Source organism: Nothoprocta perdicaria, unplaced genomic scaffold, assembly GCF_003342845.1.
Source record: "Nothoprocta perdicaria isolate Ctin4 unplaced genomic scaffold, notPer1 scaffold_61, whole genome shotgun sequence".
NCBI classification, from domain to species: Eukaryota; Metazoa; Chordata; class Aves; order Tinamiformes; family Tinamidae; genus Nothoprocta; species Nothoprocta perdicaria.
Genome location: NW_020455877.1, coordinates 528,201 through 538,726, shown reverse-complemented (window position 1 = coordinate 538,726; position 10,526 = coordinate 528,201).

The window sequence follows — 10,526 nt, the reverse complement described above, 5'->3', positions numbered from 1 at the left end:
TTGATTTGTTTCATGTGATAAATTTAATACATATTTGGCTTTTAAAAAATAGAACTTATTCATGTGCCATAAACTGTACATGTGAGTAGAAACCCAAGCATTTCCAAGGTTAATCTAAATCCATTTAATCTTCTTTTGAGATATTTCCTGGAGATTCAGCCTCTGAATGAGAAACATTCRATTATTAATTCTCTATTCCGATCAGAAAATTTGATCCAGAAATAACACATTGACGTGTTAATACTGTGGGGTTTTTTTTGTTTGTTTTGATTTGTTTTTAACCCACAACTTCAGATCTTAGATATGTTAAATACAGAGGGAGATGTAGATACATATTTGAATGGGAACAGAAACAGAATGACTAAAAACTTCAAACTTCTCAAATGTAATTCTGCCAAATTACCAGGAAATGCGTACTGCTTCTCCTAATGAGTTCCTAAAAAAAAAGAAGAAAAACATTAATTGAAAATGTAGTTTCCAGAAGAGRCGGAAGAAGGATGGTTATCTGTCATTTAAAGTGTGGAGCAATGAGGTGTCCAGAAATAACTAGAGCATCAAAGCATTTTGCTTGGCACAAATTCTAGTTGTGCCTCTATGTAAAGATTGTAAAGAAAGAGCAGTCTCTTTCTTTATTTCTTCTGAATCAAAGTTTCATTTTTCCTGGTTCTTTTTAATGGAAGCCCAAGTGTAAATGCTGATTCTTCATATCCACTAACTCTTTAATTTTACCCTTAGCCATGTTTTCTAAAACAAAAAAAGCAAAACAATAAATCCTAGACCTTAAGGTATCAATTTCTCTTCAGTCAGTTAAGCACTAGGGAAAAATGCACTCAGAAGAGGTTATGTGGAGGACCATAGCCTAGATTCGACCACCAACAACAGTTTTAACCTTCATAAATTTATTTCCTGACATGTCTTCACTTTTTTGGTAGATAGAGAAGTGTTTGTGCCAAGTGCTGCTTACTGCCTCGGTGCGGGTGGGAAGGATCATGTGCTGCAGGCTCTGCCATGCACGGCCAGGCTGCAGAAACTCTATCAGGGCATGACAGCCTTAAAACCTGTGCACCTGTGGAAACAGGCAGTGGAAAAAGGCTTGTTTTACACGTGTGTCTCATTCCCTCTGTAGCCTGATAGCCTTGTAACGTTACTGGCTGTGGTATTTATACTAATGTAGGCAATACTTTTGCTTTCTGGTGGTGAAACCATTTCAAAATGTACCGTGTGAATGTGTTSCTCATATCTTAGGTAGATACCCTGTGAAATCAGAGTGCTGCTTGAGATGAGTCCCTTTCCCTCTGCTTCTATTCTCAGCATCATTCAACGCAGAGGACACCAAGCAACGGCATTGCCGGGTAGCTGTGAGCTCTTCACTTCTCACAGGGGCTTTTCTCCACCAAAGTTGGATCGTGAGTTGTCGCAGCAGTTTCAGATAGCCACAATTTTCTTTAAATTTCATAAATATAGAAGAAAAGCCCTATTTCTAATTCAGTTTTAAAGTGGAAAATTGTGTGGTTACTGAGATCCACCAGCAATGTATCTCTGCTGCCTGGTTTTACAGGGCTTTATTTCTGTTGCCCGCTTCTTGCCTTGGCAGTGTTATGCATACATTCCTTCAAAGGGGTTTTATTCCTGAGGAATGACTAGTGCATAGTCAGCTACCAGACAGCTTCAATCTACAAAAGTGATGTCTTTAGAACAACTGTAACTAAAAAGTGAATATTAAGTCGTTTGCTCCCTGGGCCTAAACACAAAGCTCTATTAGGTACCCATACCTAATGACTGCCTCGCATCCATTGTGTTACACAAATACCATTTTTCTCTGTTTTCTCTGGCTTGCCAGAGCCTCATGCCACCTAGAATTAAACAAAAGATGAAATTGCGACGCTAAATTCAAAGTTTATATTTGAATTTATATTTTAACTATGTCCAGTTGCCAGGAGGCCGCAGGCAGCCGTTCYCCACTTTCTGGCATGAAAAGGTTGAGATGAGCCTGAACGAGAAGAGCAGGAGCAGGATCATTTAGCAATGGCATCAAGGCAGAGAGGAGAGGGAGAGGTGCTACTTTGGGTCCAGCACGGTGCCCACTGAGAAGGAGAATTGGCCTCCTCAAGCTGAGCCCAAGCCCCACTGCGAGACGCCTCTTGGTGCTTTCCCCACCCTCTCCCCCACCTTCTGTTATCTTCCATGCCATCAAAAATCCGCCTGACACAAACTAAAACAGGGAAAATACCGGTGTCGAAAATGCACGTGATTGCTTGTATGGGCAGTAGGACACACAAGTAAATGGCTTTGCTTAGCAAGGGGAGGGAGAGAATGTTGTTCTTCATCCTCTGTGCTCAGACAAGCTTATTCATTATAATTATTTTTATTTTCTGCTTCTCTTAGTAAAATTTGTTATTCCATGATTTATTTTAATAGTTTTCTCTGAAGACCTGTCATTTAAAACACAGAAGTTGTGTTCTGTTTATCAGAGAAGATCCTCAGGGTATGTTAATTCTTTTTCCTTTTCATCTAGGCTCGGAACATGCAAGACGTTTACGTTTGCAGTTTCAGCAAGGTGCAGAGTTTACTTTTATCTAGTGTTCAGAGCAGCTTCATCCTTCAGTGTGGTTAGCAGCTTCTGCTGAGGTGCGTCTGTGCTGCCACAGCAAGTGATCAGGTGACAGATGAGTTTTCGCAGCTGGCAGAGCGTTATCAAGGCTTCTCTTTCCCGGGGTGCCTGTGGCTGCAGGAGGCAGCGCCCAGCTGCATTACTTCCATGCACTCAAATTGCAGGAACTTGCTCCATAGAAGGCACCCTGATTTTCTGAGGGATCTATAGCTTTGCTATCAAGCACTTTCTTTTTGTCAATATTCATAGTTTTAGGAAGTCAGATAGGATGCCACTTTGTGTTTATGTTTACTATTTAAGAAAACAACCACATCCAACACATGACACTGCTTTTTCCGATACCTACAGAGAGACCGAGCATTAAAGTCCAGACGAGTTACAAATAGTCTGAAACAACTCCACCACCAACAAAATTCCTGCAGGAAAAAAAAAAAAAAGTGTGTTTTTTTTTTTTTTTTTTGTTTAAAGAATACTCACGTACCCAGGCAAACATGCACATACACCTGAATTCAAAATCACCTTTCTTACTAAGTCTAAAAGAAAAGACATCCTTGTGTCATATCCCTAACCAGCTGTGCCTAGTCAAACGAGTACCAGAAACGTGTCCATTCTGTTCCCTTTCCCTCTGAGGAGCAAGCTATAAATCATAGTAATGATCATGCAGCGCACATATGATTAAGAAATATAAAGTCAAACTCATTTCCAAAAGAAAAGGAGTTTTACACTCATCTCCCATTTATCCATAACAAAAGCAGGAGGAAATCATGTCATTTGATGTGCTGTATTTCAAATACAGAAGATTTCATGGCATTTTAATTTTTTATTTTAAACAATAATTTGTTATCGTGTTTTCATATTGATACATTCACTACTTCTTTACAAAAGCAACGAGTGCTGTTAAGTGTTGTGTTGGTGTATCTGCAACTTCTCAGTCTCTCACAGATGGCAAAATCTTCTGCTAAAAATGTTCAAACTGGCAGCTCACATTTATGCACCTCCTCACCCTCATTTCTTTAAGAAAATGGCATGGAACAAATAAGTAAGAAGAAAGAAATTAAATCAGTGTTAAAATATTATCTGTTTCTAAGATGAATGACTTGTGCCCTTACTCCTCAGGCCTACATTTAAGCCAGTGAAACCTCTCACATTGAAACAATCCTGAATTAAGTATTAGTCCTCCCTCTTTTGTGATTTTTTTTGTTTGCCTATTTTCTCTTTAAAAAGAAAAAAAAAAAGGGTGACCATACCTAGCCATTTTCTCGAAGTATCTGATGAATTCTTATGCAACTTGCTGACAAAGATGCTACCATGGCACATATCTGTTATATGATACAATATAACAACTGAGGAGCGCGTGCAWATAGAATAATGTATATGCTAAAAGACTGACTGAGAGGAAGCAAATCCCGACCTTCATGGTAGGCCTAAGCACCAGGTAAAACTTGGYAGGTAGAGGTGGTACTTGAACACTGAGCTGTTCAGAAAATACAGAGTGATGTGTTTTTTGAAGGAACTTTGAGTGCTGAACTTGAGTGAACTAAGCAGAGTATCCAGAAGCAAAGACAGTGTGCTTGAAATTGAACTGAAGTGACTCAAATTGCTGCACAGAGCCATAAAAGGCTTTTGTGGTGTTAARAGTAACAGATAGAGGGATCTGTGCACAGTTCACTTTGTGTATTTGAATCACAGGTGACACTGTTTTGACGTAGTTTTCCCTGGCAATAAAATGTGCCCTTTTTATAAGTTATTTTGCAAAATATCTCAAAAATTTTCTGTAATATTCAGGTATTCCCAGGGAATTATTTGCTTTAAATGTGCTGTCTTAGGAGACAGCAAGCTGAAGCTATGGGGAAGAGTCACGGTGTTTAACAGCAACTTGATGCATTTAGCAGCTAGGTCTCAAACCTATTTCTGAGAAATGGAGTGAAGCTGAGAACCCTTCAGGCCATAGTGTGCCTGAGATGGGCAAAACCTGGCCACTGCTCAAACACAGAAATGCATGATTTGTAGAAAAATACATCGAATAAGTAACCAAAGCAGAACGCCCTTGGCACTGCTGGAATATATGTTGAAAACCGTGGGGAGACTCTAGCAACATTAGGTGCGGACTTAAAACATCAAGCAAAATGAGRCAGGCACAAGTACACTCAGTGTTACTCCGTGGTTGACTTTTCTCATACGTTAAGAAAAAGCTCAGTCTTTTAGTATGGCACTTTTAAAAGCTGTAGCTACACAAATGTATCAGCCTGCTTGCTAATGACACTGTTCTTGTCAAATATTTGAAAGAATGGTGTCTCCTGGATCCCGTGAAGGTAAACTTGCTTTGGTTATTCCATCCCTATCTGGGATTTCATCTGACCAGTGCAGACGTCTCGTACATTGGATGTAGCCATTTACATCTGAGCAAATCACCCAGGCTCCCTTTATAGCAGCAAAGAGAACAAGCGCTCCCAGAATGTGATTCATCTCATCTAAAATAGGTCAGATGAAGTGGAGCCTGAAAGCAGCTGGTTTCCTTCATTGACTGTAAAGGCAGCAGCGTAGGGCGCGTGGCTGGGGTGTAGGTATCTACACCAAGAAGTGCGGTGAGATGAATCCCTCACCAAAAGATGAATCATGAGAGCTTTCTGAGGATGGTGTCATATTTATTTGTGTTTTCCTGGTAATGTTTAACTACAGGAGTATAGAGTGATACTTGTTTAGATCCATAACTGCTACCCATATAATTTAAACTAGAATATGAAAGTATTGATGTTTTTGTTCTTGCTGTGACTGATGTGAATAAAACTCAGAGATACACACTCCAAAGGGTGGAATAATGTCGCTGTATTCTAGCAGCTTAGCTCATTTGTCCCCGCACGTCAATGAATCTGATTCAGCAGGTTAAGTGCACCTTTCCACTTACTGATTAGCATGAAATTTGTGCAAGGCAGCCTGATCAAAATAAGAGCCAGCAGAGGCTGCTCCCTGCCTTGATTTTGCTGAACTATCAAGATTAAATTAGATAAATGTGTTAAATTAACAGAAGAGCTGCTGTGTTTCAGGAGAGCCCTGAGCTTGCTAAGGAACCGAAGAGGTGAAGCTTGTTGGATGGCCGGGTATTTGACTCAGGCAGGAAATGTTGTTCAATACAGAGCTGTAAATGGAAGCAGAGCTCTGGTAGCACAGAAGGTTTTGGAAAGGTTCACGCTGAAAGGTTGTGCTTTAATGAAAAAGTCAYGCAGATTAAGAACTGGATGTGATGTATTAGAGTTACTGGCTCTGAAYTGTGAATGAATTCTGCTAATCACTATGGAATCTTAATTGCCAGACCATTGATTACCTGCTGTCATTTAATTGGGTTTGGAGAAGATTGCTAAATATAATAAAGCATCCTGTGTAGGATTTGATCAGTATGAAGAAAAACTGACAGGGTAGTATTAAGAATTCTGGAATGAATTTGCATGAACTGTAAGGGGAATAAAGCTGAGCAAAAAAGCATTAGAGGAATGAAAAATTCCTGGGAGGTGTAATGTCACACACATCCATTTCCAGCCTCATCAGGGGTCTTCAGGCACAGCTGAATAGAGTGTAAAAATTGCCAGGATTATTTTTATGTAATGACCTATAGAACCTAGTTGATGTTTAGAGACTTACTGAGTAGCCTTGCTGTCATTTGTAGCAGTGCCCCACACTTCTTCGATTACCAGAGGATGGTGTTTATTCAGCATGTCTACTTTTGCTGGTAGCTGATGCCCTAAGTCAGTGTCACCACAGTGAACTTTGCCGTGTTAACCTGAATGAGGCAGTAGAAAGACCTCAGAAAGSTGGCAAGTCTGTTCTCTTAATAAGTTGTTAATAAACAAGTCACTATTATTTTAGCTTTGGGGATAACCCTGCAATATGATTCTAGGGTAGTTACTGAGTACAGAAGAGCTCTGTTGATGAGTAATTAGTTTCAATCAAAACTAGTGGTGAAAAGTATTGTCGTTACTATTTGTCTCCTAAATCAGAGGATAGAATATTTATTTTAAGGACTGTGTATCAACAGTTCATTCCTTCTTGGACTGTCACGAGAGGCAGATTAGGTGCTAGTAGATATACAGTAGCTTACCCTTTCCCAGTGTAAAAAAACACAAGTACATTTCTTTTCAAGAGCTACTGTGATAATAAAAACAAAGTAGCCTGAAAAAGTAATTTTCCATTAATAACTTTTAACCTATTGATTAAATTGAAATGAACTTAAATACTGCCCCAAATTTATCATAATGAAACCACACACTGGACAACCTCCATATAGTGCTAGAAACTGGTCTTCCCACTCATAACAGAATTGTGAAAGCACCATCTCGTTCAGAGCAGCCAGTCTTCTTTTAGTAATGTGTGTCTTCAGAATTTGCTTTGCAACTGTAAGCTTCAGATCTCACAGCAACTAATTGCTGAGTTGCAAACTATTGGGAATAATATTTATTTTTCAAACCAGCAAACAAATTAAACTCAGATCAGTCCACATTGTGTATTGTGAAGTATGTGAAAATACATGGGCAAGTGAAGACAAAACATTGTAACAGAACATAGGGATGAAGAACAGAGTGATAATGAAGCACGATGACCTTTCTCTTTAGTTACTCTGTGCTGTGTGGCTACGTAGCAATTCTGTTTCGTTCGGCGTTGCTGGCGAACGCGCTGGTTTTATCACAGTGTCATATCTTGCTAGTTCTGTGTTTGAGCAATTTCTCTCCTTAAGCTTTGTCTGGTAACCTCCTGCTTGTGTTCCCATTAGGAATGCAAATGAAAATGCAAATAGGAATGAATGAAAATGAAAAATGAAAATAGGAATATAAAAAGAACATTTGAAATTAGATTTCTTCTTTTCTGAAAGCCATGCTTTCGATGAATGCACTTGATAAAATGCGTTCCACCTGTTGCCCCCTGCCTTTTTTCCTCCACTGATCAGGTGGCCTGCCGTGCTGAAGCCTTCTTGTTACATGAAATGCTGCAGGCAACCATGACGATATAAAAACAAAAAGGGAAGCGAATATTAAACAGGATAGGAGAGAAAGGAACTGTGTAGGTGTGTGAGGAAATCAGAATAAAGCGGCGAAAGGTTAAAGTGTGGTTAGAGTTGGGTATAACAAGAAGGGGAATAAAAGCGCACGCTCCTTTTGAATTTTGTGCATCATAGAGCAGAGAAGGAATAATTTTATCCTCATCTTTACACTAAAATCTTCACACTTCCCACTAAAATCTGTGGGATATGAATGAGGGAAACGATTTACTTTAATCTCAGTAGCATGAGTTTAATGTTAATATAATGGAGTTTTTTCTGTGGAAAGAGTGATTTGAGGAAAATGAAGTTTTGTTTAAAAAAAATCATTGGGTAAAGGAAGGAAAAATCAGAAATAAAGAGAGGCCGGTATGTTTCCTTTCCTTGACGACATGTCACTGTTTTTAACAGCATTACAGGTTTGTTTTGTAAGTGTGTATGTGTGTGCATGTGGGCTTGTAACACACACACAAAACTGGCGATGAATTTGCACTTTCCACRGTGTGTGAGCAAAGGCTATTTAAGACAATTCCTTGGTGGTAACTTCTAAACTTCAGACAGAGCTGATTCCTTAATACCAGTTCATAAAGGAGACTTTGAGGCAAAGAAGAGTATCCCAAGTGAGGAATATCAGCCCTTCCGAAATCCGTGGCAGTTCTCTAGTTGGTTTACAGGGGTGGATTCCCTGCTGTRTGCTGCTTTTTTCATTTTAAGTTCATTTTAAATTTAAAATCTTTCTTGTTGCCGGTCATATCACTATTTTGTGCAGGCTCTTCAGTTTTAGGTGGAGCTCACCTTGTGTTAGAGGTCGCCTCTATTCCTCTGCATTTATTCAAATTCACTTTTCAAGTGCTCATTCAAGGCTCCCTGTCAGACTTATTAATGAAAATAAATACAGCCTATTTCATGAGGTCATATTTTATACATTCATGTTGATATATTTTTAGTCTGCTCAGAATCTTCTTTGTTCCTTATAAACAGCTGTATTTTGTTCCTGACAAAACATCAGCTTGTAACACACAGCTTTGGCCCTGTGAAGCTGCTTCATGTTCATTCAGGAATTTCTATCCCATCGTGCTCTTTATCACTCAGTATTTTGTCTCCTGTGAGCAACGTCCCACAAGTCCTTGCCAAATTGGGTCAAGCTGTGGGCACGATTGTGACAAGAGAAAGCAATCTCTGAAAGAAGCCACCTATTGTTAGCAGAGACGATAGGTGAATAATAATCAAAGCAAGAACTTGGGTAACAGCATTCATGCACGTTTAGCATATTGAATGAATCTGGAAACGTGGAAAATTAGAATGCTTTGGGGCTATTGTGAWTTTTGTTTACTGCAAACCACTTATGCACAAAACTAAGTAATCTGTTTTTGGCAAATGGCAATTTAGTGCCCAATTTTGCAATGCCRTTTAGTATGCAAAACATACTGACTCCCATTGATTTCATGCCAGAGTCCTGGAATGGAATATAAATTTACCATATGTATCGTAACAATCTTTGCTTTAGAAGCAATTAATTTTCCTCTGGGGTCTGATCCACGCCTTAGGGAAATATTTAAATGTGTGCTTAATTCTTTCTGATTGATGAATCTGCCTAAAATTATCTGTGGTCCCTTGTGATTCAGAAATAGATTTCTCAGTCAGGACAAACTGAATATACTTCAATTCAGGCAAACAGCAGAGGTGGAAAGCTGCTCAGAGTGCTGTGAAACAGTAACTACGCTGGTGACAGGGAAAGGCAGTTCTAAACTTGTCTGAACAAGGACCAGAGCAGTTTAATTTAGAGTATCTGAAAAACTCTCACATATCACATTAACTTCAACGGCTTCAACTGATATATTGTGTTAGGCAGTTGAAGGTTCTTCACRAGAAATCTTACTGCTGTGTGCAGCCAGACATACCAGCTTGTACCGACTGCTATTAATGACCACGAAGTSTGGGGAACTACAAATCCTTCTTGCATGGGTGGAAGATACAACCTTTGTAAAAGAAATTCCAAGGTAAATCACTGGGTAGTTTTGAGTTCATCATAACCTTGCATAACCAAGAAGATTAAAAACTCTTATTTGCTTACTGCATCATGTTTTACGTAGTGCATCCCCCTGCCTTTGCCGTGCTTCGCAAACTTGCTGAAATGTCTACTTACCCCTTGCTATTTAAATCTGAAACCCAYCCTCTTTGACCTATTAGCTGTCATCAATTGTGTTCTTCTTTCTAAAATTTAATTCTCCTTTGGTTTCCATTACCTTATTCTTTCCCAGAGATCCTTTTTGTTTTCTGATCAGCACTTCAGCAAGTGCTTTGTGAGGGTCTTTCTTGATATAGTCCCACACCATCTCTCTGTGTTAGCAAGTGCACCCACCGTCAGCTGCTCTCTCTCTGTGTACATGACTCACAAATCTTCATTGAGTCAGGCTTTCTCCTGACTTGAGCAAGAGCACATCAGCAAAGCAAATAAGGGAGTGCTGAGGACATTACGTGCACTGTGTGGCAGGGAGGGGGATGATTTCAGACTAGCTTTGACCTGCTGACATGGACTGAATACCCACTCGCAGTTGAAGCACGTTATGTACACCCTTGGTGCCCATACGTAGGGTTAGTTTCCACTGAAAGGAGTCTATCCAGGTCATGAACTCCAAGAACTAATCTGTGATGCACACCAAAGCTCAGTGAGTGGAAAGAGTTGGAAAATTCACTTCCAAAGCATGCTTGTGGTATAAACTAAAATGTATATGTAAATGCACTATTAACTGTCATCTGAAGTGGACATAACTGAAATAGAATTGTTCATCCTTGATGACCGTTCTATTTCCTCTTTCGCTGGTGTCCTCTTGTGACCTTAGAGATCCAGCATTCATCTCCAGTCTGTCATGACTTTGAATCTCAGTT